This window comes from Rhinolophus ferrumequinum, chromosome 8, assembly GCF_004115265.2.
Source record: "Rhinolophus ferrumequinum isolate MPI-CBG mRhiFer1 chromosome 8, mRhiFer1_v1.p, whole genome shotgun sequence".
Taxonomy (NCBI): Eukaryota; Metazoa; Chordata; class Mammalia; order Chiroptera; family Rhinolophidae; genus Rhinolophus; species Rhinolophus ferrumequinum.
This window is the reverse complement of record NC_046291.1, coordinates 23,962,910-23,986,113: the sequence shown is the minus strand read 5'-3', so window position 1 is coordinate 23,986,113 and position 23,204 is coordinate 23,962,910. Positions and strand designations below refer to the sequence as shown.

The following is a 23,204-nucleotide window of genomic DNA, read 5'->3' as shown; positions in this document are numbered from 1 at the left end:
TTGTTTTCTGACATTAAAACAATCTGGGGTCAAATTTAGAAATGAGTACGCTTTACCTTAGATGCACTCTATAGTGGTTAACCCAAGGGGAGTTTGAGATATGGGCATTCTGCCAGGAGGTGAATGTAACCAAAGCAATTTTGGTTACAGCTGATTTGTGGTTTGATCTTTTTAGATGCACTTAACTTTGATCCAATAAGTTTTACGAAGTCATTGCAAAACCAAATGTGGTAAGTATCTGAAGACACACTTTACCACTTATGTTGTATCAGCTGGATATTTTTTTCCTAGCCAGAAAGGAAAATTAAGAGTTCTTCATATAATTTATATAATACAGGATGGTAGAAAAGCAATCAGATAACTTTTAAAATAATTAAGGATTAATTATTCCATTAGCCCAGGAACAATGCATAATCTGTAGGGAAAGGATTCTCAATATTGGTTTGTGACAAATGGTTTCTCATTATATTCAGTATTCTCCAATTTGGAGATTAGTATTGTTACGAGAAAGAGCGGGCAGGTGTATATTTTATGTATGTTATTCCAAAAATATTATAAATTTTATGTTACATATATTACAAATTGTGTGTTATTACAAAAATATATATTTTATTACAAAATTAAATGTGCATATAAATAACAAACAGCAACTTCACTAAATCACAAAATATTAGGACAAAGTGGTGCTGCTTGAAGCTTGAAATGGGTGATTGTTCGGACAAATAAAATTAAATAATATTTTACTATACAGTAAGTGAAATGCATGGAAAGTGTTATTTCAAGCTTACCTATATACATATACTTTAAACTTATAAAAAGGCATGAGGAGAGCATAGATTATTTTCTCAATTCAAACAATAGCATTTCTGAATATAATTTGGCCATGATTTGTCCTATAATTCCTAACAGGGATAATTTTCTATGTGCATGGAGAAAAGTGAGTTTTAGCTCTATTGCTTATCTTGGTCCAGCAGACTGAAAAATTGATTTAGACTTATATGTCCTCAAACACAATCTATTACAATGAAGCAATTTGGTTATGTCATAAAGGAGGTGACATCTTACTATGTTTTTATACACATACACATATCAGAAAAATCGCAAGTCAGTGAATATAAACCTACCTTCTAATCAGCTCTTAAAAGTACATTTGTAAATTTTGTCTTTTATTTATTTACTGTAAAAATACAAATTAAGGATGGAATTTTATCATCTTCTTTATTTTAGCCACTGTATACAACTCAACTGAAAAGCCAAGTGTTTCCTTTCAATCCTACTCTAATGTACTTGTCCTGAGAACACAGTATTTTATAATATTAGGGCAAAACATAATATGGATTTCGTAAAATGTTTACTAGATATATTCATATTTTGACTAAGGCTATAATATATATGATAGGAAAGAACCTTACAAAACTTCAAGCCAGAAATTATGTTAAATAGTGAAAGACAACTTAGAGGTGAAATTAATATTGCTATATTTAAATGGGAACAACCATCTTTCTGGTTTTGTGTGTATCCAAAAAAAAATAAACTTTTTGAACTACAGTTCTTAGTTTCTACTTACATATCAATTCTAAGTAAATATTAGTCTTTGTATCTATGCATTCTCCTATCTTTTAAGTTTTTAGTTTGTTTGTTTGTTTGTTACTGTAACTCTATGTATATCAACATATGTGGAATATAAATATATAATACCAAAGTACAAAAATCATGATTAGGGTGGGTCGTAAGGTAGTAGTATTCTAGAACCTTCTATGTAAATGCTCCAGGAAAATTGTGAGAGAATTAGTGGGAAGTCAGTCAATACATCTGAGTTTTATTAGACAAAGCTTTCTGTTGTTTCTCTCCCTCAGAGTAGAAGACAAGTTCGATAGTAAAATGATTTTTTCCTTTTAAACTGAATATATTTTATTATAGTGAGAATTTCTTTACCTCGAGAAACAAGTTTCCTGTCTTTCATGATAGAAGAAAGAGGCTCTAGAAACAACATATATTTAGAAAATACTTCTAAAACTGTTATGAATTTTAAACTGAGGCCTTCTTCAAGAACACACTGTAGATCCTAATTTTGGAAATAAGAGTCCTGTCCATCTAAAAGTGATAACAGTCAGTTAGAAATAAGATCCATTCACCTCCGATTTAAGATTGTCTCCCTTAATTTGGAATTAACCATCTCAGTAAACAGATGCTGAAGGAAACGGTCCATTTACAAAAGGATATAAAATAGCCAGATCTGCAGTAGTCCTCCCCACAATTTTTTTTTTTGTATTGCTATACTTGTAATTTCGGATGTAATTTAGGAAATACATTACTGCTTACCACAAGCTGTCTTGAAAGTGAAACATACTATCCTGGTCAGAGCCCCATTTCCCTAATGGTGATTAAAACTGGGCAGAGAGCCCAATGTAATAAAAACAGCCTCTGAGCTTTTTCACTAACCTTAGTCTGGGAAAAGCAACATTGGGGGTTTTATTTCTTGAAAAATACACAATGTCCATATGATTAAATGCTCTTGGGTTTCTTTTCAATCCCAGACTGCACATTCAGGCCTTAATTGTGCCAGCTGTTCTCTTAACCCATCACCTAAATATTGCTCTTGAATGTAATCTGTCTTGGTACAAAGCCTTTTAAGTATTCTTTATTATAATTCATCTTTCTTATACTAAGCTAAACGTCTTTTCCTATTTGAGAACAGTGAGCTCTTTGAAGGAAAAATTAAAACAAAGATTTTTTATTCTGCATATATTGAGGCAAATCCTTTTTCCTGTCCTAATTGAATTCAGTTAAGCGTTCAAAAACTTTACCACAAAGATCGGCTGAGCTATTTTTCTTTTTAAATGAGGCCAAGTCTTGTTGGCACCCATGACGAAGACCATACTGTGCGAGGGCAGGTTGCCAGCAGGTTTCACAGTCAAGGCCAGGGTTTGACTCCGTCTGCTCAAAGCTTCTTCAAGAGTCATGCAGTGAAGCCACCTTGCAGGCCAGCGGCATGTGTTCTGCACGATTATTATTGTCTCTGCTTTTCAGAAACAAAGAAATTGATCCATTCACTTTCCCTCATCCAAAAAATAAATGATGGGATTTGGGGCTGCTGAGTGATAGGTACACAGTAACCTGTGCCACTTTTGTAACTTCTTATGAGGCTTAAACTATTTCAACATGTTATATATATAAAAGGACAAGAAGAACAACTAAATATGATGAAACCAAACTGCAATATATAAGCATGGCTTTGTCTTTTAAAAACTCAGTGAAAAAATAAAGACAATAAAAAATAAAACAAGTTTTATCCTTCCGTTGCTTTAGCTACATGCATGTGAGGCTTATTCTATGTAAAACTCTTTAAAAGTATACTTAGTGGAGAAAAAGAGAGCATTAGGTAATTCTTGAACCAAAGCAAAATGGATTTGAAATGGCTGTTTAAGTCTCTATCTATGTTTCCTTTTCTTCCTTCACCTCTCTTTCCTTCTCCCTTCCCTACACTGTGACAGTTCTGACATTAAAAATATTGCTAGATAACTCTAGTTCTGTTGCATAAGAGGACTACCACTAAGGCTGAGGTTTAATAGTGCCTGGTTTGGATCAGTAATGAGTGGGGAGAAAAGAGTGAAAACAAACAAAAAAACCACAGACAACATGTCATTATGGCTACAGTTACCTGTGAGGGAAGGACATCAGTTGTAGTGGTTAGGAGCCCAGCTTCTGAAATCAAGCAGCACAGATTCAAATCCTGATCATGCCCCGTCTATGCAGTCTTTAGTGTCTGATAACTTTATCTTTAAAAGGGGGGTGACCATAACATTATCTATGTCTTAAGTTCATTAAAAGGACCGTGTAAATTAATATACAGAGGGTGCCAAAAAATGTATACACATTTTAAGAAAGGAAAAAAAAAACCTGTATTAAAATTGTAATACCTAACATATACTGATAACAAAAGATGAATACAAATCATGTGTATACATTTTTTTGGTATTTAAAGTATTTAGAAGAGTTCCCAACATAGACTACTCGGTGAGGGTTAGCTTATTTATCTTACTAAAGGTAAATGTTTCGTACTGCCAAGTCCTCAAAACGTTTCTGGATACTTGAAATACAACCTACAAAACCTCACTTGAGAACATGAAATAGGAAATCAGAGACTGGTGTGTCACCGACACCCAACACATCGCAAATACTTTGACTCTCTCTGCACGGTTCATTTTCCAGATGTATGCCAGGCAAGCACATGTAAATAATTTAGTTTCTGCCGCTGTTCATCATACATTATTAAAATACTAACTTGCAGTGCCTGCTATCTTCGATTCACAATAAGGTTCTACATTTTTACTTTCTTGGTATGTTTCCCAGGTCTTCTCTAGAATTAATTATCTAAGTTTCACTTTTCTTAATAATGTCCTAAGGTATTTGTCTTAAATTGAAAGATGTTGCCCATATTTTGACTGGACATCCTTACTGTAACTAAATGGGATGAAATTAAATAGGCTATCTAGACTTTTTAGGGTTTGAGACAGCTTTGTAAAGAAGTGTCTAGCATTTAGCCAGTCACACAGTGTTACTGACTTGGCGTTCACTTAAACAGTTTTTATTTATTGAGAAGCAATTAATAACATGTTCTTAATAATGAAGAAAATGAACATTAATTTCTCATGTCCTAGCATATGCTGATTTATTTTCAAGTTACAAAAGCAAATGATTTTTTTTCCCTTGAAATAGTTTAGCAAAAGACACACATCTCTCATTTTTATGAGGTTTTGTATTTATTTAGAATTAACAGAAGAACGAATTCTGTAGGTTGTCATTGAAATTGTCAGGAATTGGCTGAAATAATATTACTATTACTATAGATAATTTATATAAAACTTCATTACAGCAAGTACATTGATTCTTATACTATTCCATAAATGGAATTACATTTGTAAGTCATGTTACTTTGCTTAATGTATAGGAACTATGTCAATAAAGATTTTTTTGATCAGTTGTCTAGGATTAGGCACGCAATAAAGAAAGAGCTTAAAATCTGAAGCTCAAATAATATGGTACTTAGATTTGCTTTGTTAGCTCCTGTCTCTTAAAGTAGCAACGTTGATCTCAGAGAGTTTTCTGGGCCAAAGGCATTATACATGGATGAGTAATAAGAACTTGGAGCCAACAAATTGTAGAAAAATTCAGAGATGATGGTAATTAAACACAATATATCTGATTTCTAGCTTGAGGTGAAAAAGAGCATAACTTTGCACCCTATAAAGCAATATTTTAGTTCTCAATGTTCCATCACCCCCCAAAAAGCAGCCAAATAAAATTTTTAACATTGTTAATTAAACCTTTAAGGAAGATTTGATAAATTATAACTTCTCTCAGCCTCAGCAGGTACCATTATTGAACATTTCAACTTTTGTCAAATTATGCATCAAAATAATATTGAATTGCTAGTAGGAAGCCCACAGGATTTTTATATGATTGTACCTGTGAACATGTTTTATTACTGCTGCTGTTTCCTGTGCTTTACTTGAATAAGTCATATAAATTGAATTAAGGTGTGACAGTTGAAGCAGCATTTGACATTTTTCACAATTTTTCTCACCATTCCTTACTTAATAATATACATCTTGAAATAGCTGATCGCCTTTTAGTGAAGTATGCACATTGATTAAGAGTAGTTAATAAAGCTTAATATCACTAGACAATCACTATATCGAAGGGAAAGTGTCATAATACACTGCCAAAGATGAAAGTCTTCCTTAAAAGGGAAAAATGAAACTTCAGAATATAATAGTGTTGTCTTCTAAATTAGTAGACTCCACTTACTACTATAACCAATTGGCTGTATTAACTGCAACCTTTTATTCCATTTGGAGGTAAATCACTAGGTTCTAGTTTACACAAGGAACAGCATGACTATTGTATACTTTTTGCTGTTCTATAATACATTTAATTTTGAATAGCGTTAAATTGCTGGTTGTGTCTGTGGATACCTATTAAAACATTCAAGTATTCTTAGAGGTTAGCATTGCTTTATTTGTTGTTGGAATAATGTATTTTTTTGCTTAAAAAAGTAATTTGGAATTGAGATGACCTAAAGCTTTTTTTTTCTTTATTGCTTACTGATGTTATAGCCCATGGGAAGGCGTTGACCAAACATGAACCTGCTTTATGTATCAGTCCAAAGAAATTATTTGGACTTAATAATTAACATTTGCTACCAGTATTTACCCATTATAATAATGATCTTTCACATATCAATAGAAAACAAAAACTTAAATGAGTTTAAACTAAAATAAAAATATCCAGGAGTGCTATTATGGTACAGGGATGGCAAGATTCAGGTTTTCCAATGTAATCATTACGTCAGTCTTGTTCTTACTCTTGCTCTCACATGGTTGTTGTGTTCCTCCTCTCTCATTTTTCTCTCTCTGCCTCCCTCTCTGTCTCTCTTTTCCCCTCCCTCCATCCCTCCCTCTCTGCCTCTACCCTCTCATTCTCTCTTCGTGCCCCTCTGTTCTACTTCTTCTTGAGGCTTTCTCTCCATGGTGAAAGACAGATAACAGCAGCTACAGGCTTACATGATTGTAACATATAGTTACCACAAAGAAAAGAGACTGTCTCCCATGCTGCATTCACATACTGAGAAAGACCCCTTCGGCGTGTCACAAATTGGGTTTCTGTTTGGTCAATTCTGAGACAGAGTTTAGCTTACAGGATATTATTGGGGATCAATGTGCAAGAGAACAGGAAACTGGAGTGAGCAGAGGGAGGAATTGAGCTGCTGTGCCAGCCCAAAGACAGCATACGCCGATGAGAGAATGCTTTTCAGAGTTGCCTGCCCTTGGGTGAATATAGCTGGGTCTTTACACCTCTGCCTGGATCCATCATTGGATGTGGAGTATGTAAGGGAGGGAGGCAGTCTCTGAAGGGGCCTAACACTGAGCATCCTCTACTGACAGCACTTCCTGCAGCTGGGGGATAAGTCTTTCAGTTGTGCACCAGTGTTCATCCCAGCCTCGTTTGTCCTGAATTCTCAGCTCTCAACCAATCAGTGTGTCCAGAGAATGGAGTCCATCATGGACCTGTGCTGTCCTATGGCTGAGGCTGGTGCGATTGGATTGTGTGTAGTCAACCCCACCTAAAGCATGTAAAATTGGTTCCCATGATAAAGGTGTATTTAGCTCCAGAAGAACAAAGGGGATGTGTTATACCAACATAAACATAAACATGAAAATCCTGGAGTCAGGTTGTCTTTAGATTTTTCAAATAAAGTGGAGTATGATAGTGGATTTTTATTCAGAACTTAGAATTTGGATGTTTTAGTTCCAAACCTATCCTCTCCTGTGTTATTAAGCATTTATTAGCTCACAATATAATATAAATAAAACGAAAGCTAGCATGCATGAACTTTTGTTTTTATGGAGTTTATAATGTTACAGAGAAAAAATATTTTATAAAGGTTATTTTTGCTTTCTTTTTTTATTACTAGATAAAACACGTGTTCATTAAAGTAAAACTTAGTAATACAGAAAAGTGAGATAAATCTAAAAGAAGAGAAAAATCCCAGCATTGAAAAGTATATCTTGTTTTAATGTTGATTTTATTACTATTACTTATACCAAGATTCAATGTATTTTATTTGTTAAAAAAAGTTTCTCGAAATTACTTACTACATTTTGTTGGTACAGTCTACCTATTTTTGTTCCTGTTTATATACAAGAAAAAAAGTGCATTTTGAAATCTGACGCCCAAATGTCATAATTCACTGTTCAATTTGCCTTATGGAAATGCTAGCATTTGTATTAGGTTGGTGCAAAAGTAATTATGGCTTAAAAGGTTAAAAATAATTGCAAAAACTGCAATTACTTTTGCACCAACCTAATAGGAATCTTTTGAGAAATTTCAAAATCATGTCAGCATGTCTTTTGCCTTCATAGAACACACACCATTTACTTTTCACCATCTTTTTATCATGGGGAAGATTAACAAAATGCATGGAGCCTGGAAAGGTGGGTGACAGCTGGGAGAGATTTTCGCAGAGGCCTCAGAGCCCTTCCGGAAGATTGATTATGCGCCATTTTCCACCAGTCCCGTTAGCTTTACCCAGGTTATCATCCCGTCAGGAAACTTGGTTATAGACCTCACTGTATTTCTGACAACTTTGATGACCTTAAGACATTCCTTGTATCTCCTGAAGCTTGATTCTCTTTTTCAAATATATTAGGTTGGTGCAAAAGTAATTGTGTTTTAAAAGCTTAAAAATAATTGCAAAACTCGCAATTACTTTTGCACCAGCCTAATAAAAATAAGGACCCTACACCCTCTAATCCTAAGTGTGATATCAAGAAAACTTCATTGGCATTTGGAAAAAAGTGATTTTAAATCTGTGGGTGCCACAGTGTTGACTGTGGATAAATTGACTGCTCCTGAGTGCAGCAGGGATACAGGCTGCCTTCTTACAACAGGGAACGTTTACTACTGATAGGTCCTCGGTAGTTTACATTTCACTGCCAGGAAGTCAAGGTAGTTTCTTTGATGCATCATTACACTGAACCTTATCTTTCTCAGTAAATTTACCTGGGAACAAGTTACTGCAAGTCAGGAAATACTTATTTGGTGTTTTCACTCCGTCTTTTTAGCAGCTTGGCCTTCTTGATTTGGGATGGCTAGAAAATAATGCCTCCTCAGTTATTTACATGTCCTTGTCAGCTATTAGCTAAAAAAAAAAATTCCTGTGAAAGAACTGCCATCTTCTAGCTCTGTTCCCAAAAGCACAATGAAATTGGCAGATGGAAACACAATAGCAATTGTGCAGCGCGACTGTGACCGGGACACACACACAACAGAAGTTGGTAATTGGCTTCCTCATTACACACAGGGAGAGGCCTGTTGACTTTCTCTAACTGCTGAAGAGTGTATATAGTTACTCTGCTGTGGCACTAGGTCCATCAAGTGCTGAGTGCACTGAGAAGTGACAAGGTGACCTGCTGTATGGGCTAATTCCGACTGTCTTCATGTGAGTTGCAGGGGGCAGCGTTTCAGTGTTGCCTGACTGCTGTCAGAGCTTATTTCCCTCTCTGCTAACTGGATGAAGATGTGTGTGCCAACAGGGATTCTATCGGTGGTTTATTGTAAATAATTTTGTGCCTGTCACAAGCAAGATTTAATCAATTCATTAGGCAATGATGATAGAACCCACCTTCTGTAACTTCTTTTTTAAATTATTATGATGTCAAAAGTTTAGAAATGAAACACATGTTATTATCTGGACACATTTCACTGCATGAGTACATCAAAAATTAGGCCATTTGTTTTCCTTTGTCTCTTGATTATTTTCTTCCTTACATGACATTTGACACTTTGGCAAGCTAACAATTGAGGACAGCCCATTACTAAAGTTTACCTTTCATTGGGAAACAGGTGTCATGCCTGAGCGCCAACTAAATCTAGGTCAACAGAGGTATCTTAGTTTACAGGATTAAGCAAGACTGTATGTGGAAGAACTTAGTTATATAAACGTAAAATGTTAGTTTTAATGTGGGCACCGAGTCTGCTACTAAAACCCCATACCAGTCTCCAAAGTGCACTTTCAGAATTCACATGAATATGTTACATTTGCACTTTTTAACTCAAGGATAGCTGTAGGTCAGGGATCTGCTGGTTGAAATGTTCCCCTTTAAAAGGGCATCAGGTGAGGGTCTAGTTTTCTTATGTTGATAAGTGTAATTTCATCTTCTACTTCTTTCTTGCTGCTGAAATTGGAAGTGGAGAAAGCTTCCAACTACCATTCCTTCACCCACCCCCTTACCCTGTTTTATTTTCCTCATAGCAGTCGTCACTCTCTTACGTATTTGTGTTCCAGTAGAGGAATGCAAATTCCAATAAGGCAGGAACCTTGTTGATAACTTAGTGGCCACCATTATATCTCCGTCCCTAGAAAAGTGCTCGCCATGAAACAGGTATTCAAAAATCATCAGTTAAAAGAGTGAATCCCTAACTCCCAAGTGTATTCCATTTGCTGGGGAAAACATTCCTAGAGTAAAATAATGATGAGGCTGTGTCTGGGATCACAGGAAGGCCATAAACATTCCTTTTAGCTATGCAGCAATAGTTCATTAATAATAAGGATTAAACAGACCAAATTAGGAATTTAACCAAAATTTGTAATATTTTCCTTGTAGATTTAAATAAATGGCTGGAAAAATGTATACATATAGCACTGCCTATATGTAAATTATAGGGAAAAGATGCACTGTTAATTTAAGCTATTTTCATTCCACTATTATACTTTTTGGTCCAGTGCTACTTTGGGAAAAACTAAAGCTTTAACCCTTGTTTAGTATAGTTGAGGGATGATGGAGCCTGAGAAAGTATTTAATATTTAACATGTGGTAACAGCAGATCTGTTTCCTACATCAATGCTTTTAGACTTACAGGAAACCCTAACTTTTGCTGCAGCTACGTTTGTTCCAGACATAAGATTTCCCATTGTTACATATAAATTCCAACCTCTTTTTTGGTCTCTTGTTATGTAATATGAAATGAGCAAGAATATTAAAATGGATGAAAATGTCCTTTATAATAAATAGTCCTGAACTCAGTCCTTATACCTCTTTTGAAGATTTGCAATTTTTTATTCAATTAATTAAATTATGCTGGAAATGAGTTGTAATAACAACATATGTAAGAATTAAATACCCCTGGATTTATCCTGAAGAAAGCCTCTGACTCAGAGAAGTGGGTCCAGACATGTGTGGAATGCTCCAGTTTGGCTTGTTAGTGCCTTATTAGAGTTTTCAGGAAATTAGAGCTTTGGGGAACAGTTTTACTCTACTGTTCAAGGATTGCTTATATGAAATTCACGTTTCACTGAAATGACAAAATAACCTTTGGTAGGTCTAGGAGAATGTGTACTTTCTGAATTGGAGAAAATGTAGGGGTGGCATTAATCTGAAAAGACATCCTCATATTAGACCCAAGAAACATACTTGCCTGCTTGATGAGTGCTCCACACCACTTCAAATCTCAGTTGTAAATCCAAGTATTAAGGAGATGGTGCTCCACTAAAGATTTTGAACAAATAATTAATAATGTATTCACTTTACTATAAAACCATTTCAAAGGAAATCTCAGATTTTAAAGACTACTGATTTGAGTGAGCAGGTAGGCTCTCAATACTGCAAAAAATAAACTTTGGCTTTTTCAGATTCCGTCATCACTCAATTGTACTATTCTGTTATCAATATAAATAGTATTATTTAGATACATTGTAGGTCTCAAATAACTCATGCATCTTATTGCTCTGTTTTATCAAAGGCCTTGAATAAGTTAACTTTTTCAACTATTTATATACCTAACATTGATAAAATAAAAATTACAAAGAAGAAAAATCAAAAGGACCTAGGATGAGAATATGAAAGACCCTTTTGCCATAGACCTTTGAGGTAGTGTCAGTGAAAAGTTTAAGAAATGAATACTACCATCTTCCAAAAATTTTCTCCCAATCTAAATATTTAGAGAAAGAACTACAGGAGACTGCTCTTTTCATTTCAAAAAATTTTTCATTCATTTTCTTAGTTTTTCCACAGTGTGATTACCCATATTGTTTCAGCTTGAATTTGAATTTGCCAGAATTCCTTAAGGAATTACACAGTGAGGAAAAACCATCAGTGTCCTAGTTTAAAAACAAAACATGAAAAATTTACACAGTTGACCCTTGACAACACAGAGGTTAGAGGCGCCAATCCTTCACACAGTCAAAAAATCTGCATATAACTAAAAAATATATATTTTTATTAAAACATAAACAACGTACAATATTATATTTGTTTCAGGTATGCACAATAGTTATTCAACATTAATATACCTAATAGAGTAATCATCATGATAGGTCCAGCAATCATCTGACACCGTATCACATTATCGCAATATTATTGACTGTATTCCCTGTGCTGTACATTACATTCCCATGACTATTTTGTAACTACCAATATGTACTTCTTAATCCTTTTATCTTTTTCACCCTGCCCTGCAAACCCCCTTCCTTCTGGCAACTATGAAAATGTTCTCTTTATCTATGAGTCTTTCTGTTTTGTTTGTTTATTTTGTTCTTTAGATTCCACATATAATTGAAAACACTTTGCATCTGTCTTTCTCTGTGCAGAGCATGGGGCTGCTCAGTCAGAGGTACAGGACATGCTGAAGCCAGATGCTGCTTGTTTGGGTTTTATGAACCTTTGAGAGATTTTAGGAAAGTTCATAGCATGAGGCATGGTGGGCCATTGATTAGGAAAAACCACTTGAAGCGGCTTGGGTGTGTCTGAAATTTGGGTGGGGCAGGGTTTCAGAGAATCACTAGGGCAGGGCAGACAAAAGGTGATAGCCAGTTTGATGGAGACTCAGATATAGGGCCTGCCTGAGTGCTGGGATGGTGAAGGGCTTAACAAAGGAACAATGGCTTCCACCAGCTCTCCCCCCCTCCAGCCCTCACCATAAGCCAGACAATTCAGTACCTCACCATATGTCCCTGGCACCTTTCGAGCTGCTGCTTCAGTGCTAGAGCTCAAAGCGAGTGAGTCTGTCAGCAGGTAAGTCTATGCACAGGCCCTTTAGAAGGACTGCTTGGGACTGCAGCTGTCTTTTGACTGACTTAGCCATGATCTCTGCTGGTTTTCACAGCCAGAAGTTATAGGAACTTCTCACCGTGGTACTGAAATCCTGAGCTGAGGAGCCTGGTGTGGTTCTCATACCCCTCACTTCTCCAGGATGGACCTCCGCAGCCGAGATATTCCTCGCAATTTTTAACTGCCACATGCATCTCTGCCACTCTTACCAGTCTCCAGCTTTCTTTTTTCTGTATGTCCTTAGTTGTAGGGCTTTGGTTCAACTAGAGTTCAGGTGATTCTCAATGATGGTTGTTCTGTGGTTGTAATTTTGATATGCTCATGAGAGGAGGTAAGCACAGTGTTTATCTACTCCTCCATCTTGACCAGAAAGTTCCGCGAATAACTTTTAAATCTTCCCAAATTTAACTACTAATGTCCTATTGCTGATTAGAAGCTTTACTGGTAACATATAGAGTCGATTAATATATATTTTGTATATGTCTTATATACTATATTCTTACAATAAAGTAAGCGGGAGAAAAGAAAATGCTATTAAGAAAATCATAAGGAAAATACAATACATTTGCAGTACTGTATGTGTTTGTTGAAAAAGTCCACACATAAGTTGACCTGCTCAGTTCAAACTTGTTTTGTTCAAACCGGGTACTTTGGTTTCTTCTCATATCTCAAAGATGTGCACGTCTTTGAGACTGTTTCTGAATTGCCCCAGTCTGAGTGAGTGTGGGTGTGTGTGAGTATGCCCTTCAATGGAACAGCATCCTATCCAGGGTTAGTTCCCACCTTGTACCCTGAGTTGCCATGATACTCTCCAGTCACCATTGACCCTGAGCTGGAATAAGTGGGTTGGAAAAAATTATTCTATTACTTGTTTTTATTCATCTTTCTTAAATGTATATATAGCTCACATTTATTTCAATGTTTAATATTAGAAGTGTTTTGTTTTTATTTAGAAGTTTGGTGATATTTTTGTGACCAGAAATATGCCCTAGGAACTCTTATTTATATCAATTAGCCTATGGTGTACTTCCAAGAACCTATTGATGACATTAGGTGAGGACTCATTCTACTAGAGTTTTCATAAAACAATTTCATGACCCAGGGATTTGAAAGGTATTAACTTTAAATGTGTACCTATTATTATTTCTAGTTCCTGCATCACCTAGTTACTTTTTTTCCTGTGCTGTGACGGTTGATGGGTGAATTAGGTATAATTTCCCAGCGTGGAACTGGTCCTCTTTAGCCTTAACCTCTATTTCCTCCCATTGTTATAGCAGCTACAGCACACATGTCAGAGTACAGAGCATTCCATTAAAGGCATACCTAATGCCTAGCTTCCCCTGATGTTTTTTTATATGAATAATACAAAGTCTAGAGGTGAAATTAGTTGGAGTGCTCATGACTCAGCCACTGTTTCCGGGCGGGGGGGGAGGTGACTCATTCCACATTTATATATCCCTGATTTTGAGCCATATACTACATTAAGTGATTGAGGTACAAACATGGATTTGCTGGGTCACTGACCCAGAGCCACCCACAGTTTGGCCAGACAGGATGTGGCACTCATTAAGAACAAGATGGGCTTACACATAGCCAGTACTCTATACATGCTATAACTATCAAGGCAAAGTGTGATTAAATACACAATAATGTGTGTTGGCTAGACAACCTAATTCTACAATTTGGAACATACACATACACTTCTGATTCCATATTAATATAATTTAGCCTAATTATATCACCACAACTTTCATTCCTTTTTGTTTTGTTTTAATTTTAAATAAGATTTCACTGTTTTGTGTATCACATAAAGTCATACCCTGGTGAACAGCTTAGTTGTCTGAAAAATACCTTCACTTGGTTATCCTGTAGGAAACTTGAACTTGCTGTGTCTAAAAATAACCTGTCACCCTCTACTCTTGCTCAGCGACGTGATCTTCCTTCCGCCTTCCCTGTTTCTAAGAATGACACCATCTTTCTGGGAGACTGTCTCAAACCCTTAGAATTCTCTTGGCTCCTTTTTTCCATGTCATGTCTTTCATATGCACCTTATCCTTAAGGTCCATAGGTTACATACATTGGACTGAACTGTGCCCCGTCAAAATTCACATATTGAAACCCTAAACCTCAGCGTGACTGTATTTAGAAATAAAGCTTTTAGGAAGTAGTTAATGTTAAATAAGGTCACACATGTGGGGCCCTAATTTGGCAGTGACCATATGAAGACACAGCGAGGTGACTATCTACAGGCCAGGAAGAGAGGGCTCTTACCAGAACAAGATTTAGCTGGCACGCTGATCTCAGACTTCCAGCCTCCACAATGTGAGAAACTACATTTTTATTGTTTAACTCACCCAGTCTATGGTATTTTGTTATGGCAGCCCAGATGAACTAGGACACTCGCCTATGCAGTACTTGGAGCACTCTTCCTCCTTTGTGTTGACACTGACTCTACCTGAGTTGACTCTTCATTACCTTTCACATGGACTTCTGAAGGGGAAGGTCTATTCTCTTTTAATCTCATCGCTGATTCAATCTATATACTGATGTCAGATTAAATGTCCTAATTGTTGGATATAAAACTTTCTGTGGTTCGCTTTAGCATACAAAATTAAACATACTTAATTTTATTATCTCCGCAGCTTGTCATTCAAGGTCATTACTCCCTATACAGACCCAACCCAGCCTTTCACCCAATTAATGCTCTTCTTGTGTGTTACACTCTAGCCAGGTAGGAATGCAGGAGTTTTTTCAAACATGTCCTGTTCTTTGCTTGTTTCATTACTTTGTTTCTGCTGAGTCCATTGTCTTGAGTTGGTCTTCTTCACATTCCATCTCCACCTGTCAAAATCTTTTGCCTCGGAAGGAGAACTGACTCTGGGTGGTGAACACACAATGCAATTTATAGATGATGTGATACAGAATTGTACACCTGAAATCTATGTAATTTTACTAACAATTGTCACCCCAATAAATTTAAAATAAATAAATAAATAAATAAAATAAAATAAAATAAATCTTTTGCCTCCTTCAAAGCCCAACTCAAATGCACCTTCTGTGAATCCTTATCTAACAGGATTTAGGTGTTGTTGTTTTTTTCTTTTTTGATCTCCCATAGCTCTTTGCTGGCATTTCTTTGTGACAATGGGCATGTTCTGCTTTGTGTCATGGCCTTTTGTCTTTTGTGTTTTCATTCTCACCACTTTCCCACTAAACTCAAAGCAAGCTTTTTGATGGCAAAGAATTTTGGATCCCTGACATACTAAACAATGCTATTAGAAAAAAGACTTCTCTGTATTATAAAAAATATAAATATTAAAAGCAAATAAAAACACATTTATTTAAAAAATGGAATTGATTTTTAATTTGCCTTCCAAGTGCAGTGTTCCCTATGTTTGTGTCTGTAAATTGAACTCAAGCAGTAACTTTTCTATTACTCAAGCAGTAAGGGTCTCTGTGAATTGAGACTCAAGTGTAACTTTAATAAGGGAGAAGCACAGGAAGTGTGAAAGGTCACTTTTCATTGACAATTGACCTTGAAAATCTGTTAACAAAATATGTCTGATATTTTCAATTTTTATTCCTTGTGATGTATAATCAGGCATACTTCATCTGCATAGAAGCCTATAATTTGATCTGACCATCACAATATGACATATACTATGTAACTATGAGATCATTTCTCATTGGAAAAAAAGAAGGCTTGGCAATTAACTCTCATGCTTATTTTCTGACATTTTCCCTTTTTGGTGTGGAGAAAGAGACTTAGAGCATAGAGAGGTGGTACTTTTACTATGCTGAAAATTTAAACTGCCTGGAAGCCGATACTGAATCCTATTGATAAGAATTTCATTTGAGTTAAGCTTCTGGCATTGTTTAGTAAGATACAACACAAAAGGTCTTGACCTGTGTGTTTGAAATGGCAGATGTTCACATTGAGGATTGAGCCTGAGGGTAACATACATCTTCACTCTCTGAACCTATTTCCACAATAACTGGGTTGGGTGGGGCGAGGGGGGAAGAAACAGGTCTAGAAAGTTATTTACAAAGCAGCTGCTCTTGGTGCTGCAAATGGAAGTGCTTACCTTAAGATAAGAAAATCAAGTAAACAAACAGAAACATCCAGACAGCTTGAGTCCACCAGGTCGAACATAAATACCTCTTCTCCCTCAAGTTTGTTTCCATTAATCGTTTTCTAAGTCAAGTGGGGCAAGGATGGGAATTTTTTAAAACAAGTTCTGTGAAAAGGGGAATTTTCTTTAAATTTGACAAAGGATCAGAAAAATACAACACTATGTACCTTCATTAATTTAATTTTATTGATGCTCTTCTCTGTGCTGAACATCTTGCTAAGCCTTTGCATTCAAATACAAGGTTTGCATAGCTAAAACGGCATTAATATTTTAAATAAAGTTTGTATTTGACTCATGCTGTATTGAAAACAAAAGTAAACTGGAAGTTTTTAGAAATGGGACTAGGTTGGGGGACAGTGGTGGGGACAAGTAGCCTGACTTTTGAAAAAATTGAGAAGTATCATTGTGTTTTTACTACGAAAGCAAATATTTGGAAGTGCATGTAGAAAAGATAAAATCCAATTATTTAAAAGAACATTAAAGATACCAGGATATTGATCAAGTATGTCAAAAAGCTCTTAGCAAGAAATGGCTGTGGTAAACTGAGGCTTAAAACTGCACACAAACAAATATGCAGTTCTATGTACATAGTCTTTCTATGGCTCCAAGCAACTAGGGAACTGCCTTTTCTTAGGGAATAATGACGAATAATCAACGTGGTTAACATGGGCTGAGTAGAAGCAGAGTTTGCCACCCCAAAATAGGCTTTTTGGAATATCGATCATTTTAAGGTGGTCATTTTTAAGAAACAAAAGACTCAGAAAGGAACTTGAACCTTCCTTCTTACCTGCCTAAAGGAATTCAGATAGAAAACCCTGCTTAAAGGAAGGGAGCTATTATCTTAGCAAGTGCAAACTAGATATGGCAGATAGTGAAATCAAGCAGTCTGTTTGTTAGCCTCCCCTCTGAGTCCCATTGTTCTGGGTGGCCCAGCAAGAGTTTGTTTACTCTTTCTCATCTACCTGTGAATTGCCTACATTCCCTTTGAAATCCCAGACACCTGCATCCCTCTCCTTAGTCCAAAATGACATATAAGCCTCAATTACCCAATGTGTCCTTGGGCTCCAGAGTCTTAGAGAACCTCTGTGTGTGCATATGTAATAAATTTGGTCATTTTCTCTTCTTAATCTGTCTCATGTTAATTTGATTATTTTAATTACATTGAGAGAATTTACAAGGGTAGAAGGCAAATTATTTTTTTCAACCCCCACAGTACATATAGTCTTATGCAGTGTGCCCATTACTTGCCCTTTGCCTTTCATCGCCTAGTATTCATGTGAACTCTTTACCTCCTGTGTACCTCTTGCACACTAATAGTGCCTTTGCACATGCACATGGACCTGCACACACAATCATACAGAAACTTTTCCTCTTATTTTAGGAAAATGTTTTTCTTCCTCACTTTTTCTTTCTCTCTCCTTCGCTAGCCTTTTGTTGTTGTCGTTTAAATCTCTCCTGCTTTTTCTTTTCTTTAAATTTGTGTGTGTGGGGGGGGAGGGAAATGGAACAACAACAACAAAATATGCTTAATAGAGAGTGTCCCAAACTTTCTCTGTTTATGGCATTCTAAGTATCTCAGTAAGTTTTTCATTTTGGCTCACCTAGGCCAAAGAAGTATCTCACAGTCCCGTTTAATTAGCATAATACGTATTTATGTCTTAATAACTTAGTGGCCTTTTGAAAAAAATAATACATGCAAATTAAAAGAAAAAAATATTTTTGCTTTAGGCTTAGAAACACGCGATTACTTAGTAATAGGTTTTGTGGCCTGTTGGGTCCTGCCCAGCCCTCAAACCTGGGAATCAGATTGGATATTGTCATCGTCATTTCTTATTTCATATTGCTTTTCATGCAGTATTTACTTTTATATCACATGCCACCAAAAACCCAACTTTGCAAAGTATGGCATCTAAAATTGAACGTGTGAACTGCTTCAAGCTAATAATTTGTGTGGTGCATGATGGGTGTTGCTATGTTTCTTCATATATTGAAAATATTTCACCATTCTCTGAATTGACTGTGGCATCCTGAGGTACCATAGCATACAATTTGGGAACTGTTGATTTTATCACAAAATAATAATGTTTGTATCAAAGTTAAATGAAGTCAGATGTTTGAAGTGGAAGTAGACATACTAAAGCCATTAATCTTGAAAGTCCCTCAAAATACCGCCAAATCCTTTTTTTAATCTCCAAAATTTTATCCACCTATCACTTCATTCTTGTATGATAGAGTTCACTTTTCTAAAGCACCTGACCTTAAGATTAAAAATCAAGAATTCCATTTTTAATCATTTTTTGTTTACTAGTACTCCCTTTATATTATTTTAAATAAGTACATAATTCAGGTGTATAATATGATGATTGGTTAAACATATACATAGTGAAATGATTACTATAGTCAAGCTAATTAACATATCATCTCATTGGAATATATGAATATTATTTTATACTATTCTTTTTATTAAATACTTCCATTATAGGTTAGTTTAGCTTTTGGACTTAACCTAGGAGTCTAATAATGAACCATTGTTAGCAATGTCGTGTAGAACATATTCTACCTTCCACCCAGTTAACTGACAAACACACTTCTAGAACCTAACTTGTTTTTTTAATTGATAATTTAGCCATAGATGTGCTCTGTAGCAGTCACGAAGCTCCCTTTATGTTATTTTAAAGTTATTTTCTTTACTAACTGTCCAAAAGATAGGCTGACTTTTGGCACAGAAGTTTGGGGTTTCCTTTTGTCCTGGGTTTACCTTTTCTGTTACTTCCATTTGATAATGTGCTTCTCAGCATAATTTAGGGGGAAGACTTAGGTATAAGGAAGCAATGAGAACATTGATAGGTTGCTATTGGAATTGTCTTACTTGACTTTTTTTTGCCTTTAAATAAATTATTGATCCTGGACTAAAAATCTGCAGACTGTGGATGTTAAATCAGATTAAGGAGCCAAATGCATCAGTTTTATTACTTTTAATTAAACATCTTTCAAGAAAAATTGTAGTACATTGAGTACATAATTTGTTTAAAAATTTTTTGGTTAATATTTTAGAATAAAAGCATAAGAATTGTTCTACTTGAAATAAATAGAAACTGCTAAAAATAAAAATGAGACCTAATTTGGGCATCTAATACATTTTTAAATGAAATCTAAAAAAATAATTTTAAGTTTAAAGTTTTATAACTATATAAACTCCCTTATTGTAAATCTGTGTTTGTCAGCCAGTAATTTTATGGTGCAAGGAACCAAGTAACTTAACTTCATCTTCCTCCGAGTAAAAGAAAAGGCTAAATCATTCCGTTGATTTAATTTACAGGATGTTTTTCTGTTTATCTTTCAGACTTGATTGATTTGATCCAAGGTATATTCTGACTGCTGGCTGGAACTAAGGTTGGTGGTTTGTTTATATTGATTATGAATAAACTGTGAAATAAAATAGAAGCCTCTTGGTCCTTTGGACAGCTGGGTCAGAGTACTCTTGCAGAGTGGTAGAAAGCTGAACTTAGTGAGAACTGGACATTTCAGACTTGGAGCACTTACAAGTATGCTTTCCTAAGCAATGTTTGTTCTCATAGTACAATTTCTTTGATTATCTAGTGTTTCATTTACTTTACCTGTCTTACTAGCTGAATTTTGATTAAATTAAAAGATCCAATTCTAATTTGTTCATTTAATAAATACACCTATCAAAAGAATGAGTTCTTGCTAAGGCTAGCTCACATGTTACAAAATGGTCAGCTCTCAGAATTGGAAAGAAGACAGTTTTGAAGCCCACAATTTGGAAGCCACATTGCCTAAGGATGGTAGAGTTCAAAAATTGCTTATCAGTTGCAAATTTCAATTAATTAGGAGAGTTTTAAGATGTCATTTCTTTTGTTCTGTTTTCTTGTTAATTGGTGTATGGGAGACTCAAAACCAGCTTAACTGAGTTTAGTGTAATAACAGTCTTTCATGGCACTTGCATCAGTAGGCATGGAATTTCATTTATCCTTTCTATTTTCTTCTCTAGAACATGTATTGAGATCTTAAAACAAAATAAACACCTAAACCCTGAATGAAATGAGGGATTTTGTTGTTCGTAAAAGAGCAAAATACCAGGTGTTGCTAAACTTTTTGTATAGGCTTTTGATGAATGATTAACAGAGAAAAACATTGGGTTTTCATTTCTGTGTACATTAAACATGAAGTTAGCCTTTAAAAGCCCATATTTACCCTTCAAATTGTACTAACACACAGCAGTAAATATGTACTTTTTCTGGCCTCAATTCTGACCTTGCTCTCCTACCCCCAATCTCTCTCTCTCTCTCTGTCTGTCTCTCTCTCTCTCTCTGTCTCTCTCTCTCTCTCTCACACACACACAACTAATATTATTTCTCTTTTTCATATACAAACTGTGTTTTCCTATTCTCAAAATATGTATGGATTATAGCAAATATAACATGTTGGAATCATGCCTACTGATAATTAGAAACTTAATAAGAAAACAAAGTAAAAAGTCTAAAGGGTGAGAGTTAAAGTATCTATTTGTAACCTGTATTATTGTATTATGTGTTCATAGAGTTTGGGGTTGAATTTATTGAAGGCACAGCTTGGCTTCCTTTTTTTTTTTTCCTTTGGCTTCCTTTTATATTCAGTCCTCAGTATACATAAACTTGCACACATTTAAACACAGAATTTCTTGCAAGACTCTTTGAACTTTTTGTTCCTCTTCTTTTCCAGCCAGCCCCACCCATCGATCTCAAGTGGAATGAAATCTTTAGCAAAGTATATCTTTGAATCAGAAATATTTTCAATGTATAGGTTTAAGTTTGGATTGTTAATTTTTCATTTTAATTAAAAGTGAATCGTATTTTGTCTTCTTCCCCTTTTGGTATGGTCAACATGGGCAACTTAAAGTCTCATCTCTTTTTGGCCACTTTTAAGAAAGAAAAAAAACATGTTAAAAAAATAAAATATTTTGTTAAAAAAATAACTATAAGAGTAACACACACACAGAAAAACAACTTTTCTTAATCTGTTCTTCTACCCATCTTCCATATGGAGAGTTTCTTTTGTGGGAGTATGGACATAATTTTAGTGTGTTTGATCTAATTTTGCAAAGTTAGTATGACTTACATATTCCAAAATAATTATATCAATTAAAATGTATAAAGTGTACATAGAAATGGAACGTGATTAAACCTCTCATATTGCCAGGTCTTCCCACTTCGATATGGGGGGTTAGCACAATTGCTATTGTATTTTTTTTCCCAACTGAGAATGAAAAGATAGTTAAATTTGGTAATTAGTTTCTGCAAGAACGTTTTGAAAATAGTAGCTAGATATAACAAGGCTTTATAAGAATATACTAATCCATCCGAAATAGCCAGATTCTCAACACAAAATATAATATATAAAGAAAATTACCACTCTTTTCTCAGCTAGAGCTAAGTTCTTTTGCTTCAGGACAAAAGGGATTCCCTCATAGGAAACTTGTTTTTCTATAACAATATTAGCTAAGCAAAATAACTAGTGTTGCTAGATAAAAGCAAGCTTTAGGTAGGGATACATTAAATGGGGCATCAGAAATGTCCTTGCACACACACACACACACACACACACACACACAGACAAACACACACACTAATATACTCTTAGGTCTTTCTAGTAAACATCAGTGCTTTCAGCTTTCCAGAATCAAGACAAGCAAGTCTTTGACCAGCTACATAGTCACCCTTCAGTGTCACCCTAGGCAGAAGCTCCATTTCCCTTCCAACTTGCTTGATGTTGCTTCACATAGCTCTTGGAGCATTTGTTCGTATGTCTTTATGTTATTATTATTTCTGGATGTGTCTTATCTCCCCTAGCAACCCATAGTTCTTTGCCCTGGGCCTCCTGCCCTGATAGGGCCTTGAACTGGACAGGAAATGCTTATTGTGTGAATTATAAAGATTACAAACAATGAACAATTCTTTTACATATCTGTAAATTAAATATATGCTAAATATATATATATATATATATATATTTAATTTGTGTGTATGTGTGTGTGTGTGTGTGTGTGTGTATGTAATAGCAATTTTTAATCACTTTATTCTTTTCCTTGGTGATGGAAAAAGTTGAACATCAAAGCAAGGACTTTAAAAAAAAATCATCCAAAAGATATTTGAAGCAGTAATAATCATTAGTTTTAATTTGGGGAATTAAAAAAAGTACAGGTGTGATAAAAGTGATTGTTTTGTTCATCGACTTTATTGCTACATTTAGCATGATATAATAGTAATATCATTAAGGATGAAAACATATCCAGAATTCTAATTATGGAACCGGCATGTGACTTTGAGATTCTGGAAAGATTTGTAGAATGCCTAATTATTTGTTTACCACTTTAAGGAGCGATACAAAGCTGCTAGAATCACATTTCAAACTGGAAAGACCAGTCAGTCCTAGGAGAATTTGCTTTCTCTTGTACAGCTTT

At 35.3% G+C, this 23,204-nt stretch overlaps 1 protein-coding gene across 30 annotated transcripts in view; it reads left to right on the top strand.

Annotated features, from left to right (window-relative positions):
- MAP2 (microtubule associated protein 2) overlaps window positions 1–23,204 on the top strand; it is a 260,069-nt gene that overhangs the window by 53,412 nt on the left and 183,453 nt on the right. For all 30 annotated transcript variants that reach the window (XM_033112936.1, XM_033112978.1, XM_033112974.1 and 27 more), the window contains exon 2: window positions 20,088–20,137. The gene's annotated coding sequence lies outside the window, so the exon portion shown is untranslated. The remainder of the gene's footprint in view (window positions 1–20,087; window positions 20,138–23,204) is intronic.